Below are 1,240 nucleotides of genomic sequence, written 5' to 3'. Positions count from 1 at the left end.
CGCACGCCAAGGCCCGCTCCCGGTCACTGCTGTTCGGAGCAGTTGCGTTTTTTGACGTTGTGGGAGCGTCTGGTGGGCTTGGGGGCAGGCTGTTAGAGTGGGGTGCTCTGGGGCGCGGCACTAGTCGCTGGGGGAGAGAGGGAGGCCCCGACTGGCCTGTGGGCCCTCTGTCCACCTTGGAGCCCGGCGCACCTGGCGCAGCACGCTTTGTGCTGCTGTCTCCCAGCGGGGTCCGGGTCCAGCCCGGGTGTCGTGGCATTGGGGCTCCCGTGGGGCCCCGTCTCCTCGCGACGTCAGTGTCACCGCAGGTCTGGGCCGCAAGAGCCCGGGGATGAAACTCGGCTTAGATAAGGCTTGGGGTTCTGGCTCGTTGGCGGGGTGGGGTTGAGGTTGGGTGCCCTCTGCCCAAGGGCCTTTCCCCTGGTGATAGAGAGCATTGGGGGGCCATGGCCTGGGAGGACGAGGCCGGCCGGCGCGCACTGGCCATCCCACTGCAGTTCCTGCAGCTCTGGACTGTTGGGGGCCCCCGGCTGAGCTGGTCTGCGCCCAGGCTGGCTGTTGGCCGGGCCGGGGGGCGGGCTGGTGGCTGCCCAGGGGAGCTCGCAGCGGGCCACCTGCACACTTGTGACGCCAGGGACAGACGGCACCTTCTCGGTAGGCAGGAAGTATGTGGGCCTCGGAAACCTGGGGCACCGGAGGGCAGCCCCGTTGCCATGGGGGCGCGCATTCTCTGGGTCCCCCTTCGCCTGCCGGCTAGGGTTACACGGGAAAACTGGGATCCAGGCCCGGGTCAGGGATCAGGTGCCGGGAGCTGCTGCAGATTTAATGACCTGGTTGCTAACTGCTGCCTCTGAGGGCGGCTCCTCTCCTGCTGCCGGCTGGCCCTGGCTGGGCGCCTGCTGCCTGGAACCGCCCGGAGGGCCTCTGCGTCCCCGGAAGCTGGGCTGTGGGCTGTGGTGGCGCAGGGAAGCGAGCTTGGCTGCCCTTGCCCTGGGACAGTGGGGTGCCACACCTATCTGCGGCCCTCTCAGCTGTCAGAGGGCTGGGCAGTGGGACTTGGAGGAGCTCGGTGGGCGGGGGAGGGGATGAGCACTCCCCGTGGTTACTGGGGGGCATGCGAGTTGGCACTGGGGTGGCCCCCAGGTCCGGCCCTGATGGCTTCTGTTCCCAGGGAGGCAGCCCTCTGCGGCCAGCCCACGACCCTGCCACCTGCCTGCCCGAGCCCGTCCTCCCCGGGCAG

Source organism: Condylura cristata, unplaced genomic scaffold (genome assembly GCF_000260355.1).
Source record: "Condylura cristata isolate star-nosed mole 26May11 unplaced genomic scaffold, ConCri1.0 scaffold00006, whole genome shotgun sequence".
Lineage (NCBI taxonomy): Eukaryota > Metazoa > Chordata > Mammalia > Eulipotyphla > Talpidae > Condylura > Condylura cristata.
Note: the sequence above shows the minus strand (reverse complement) of the source record.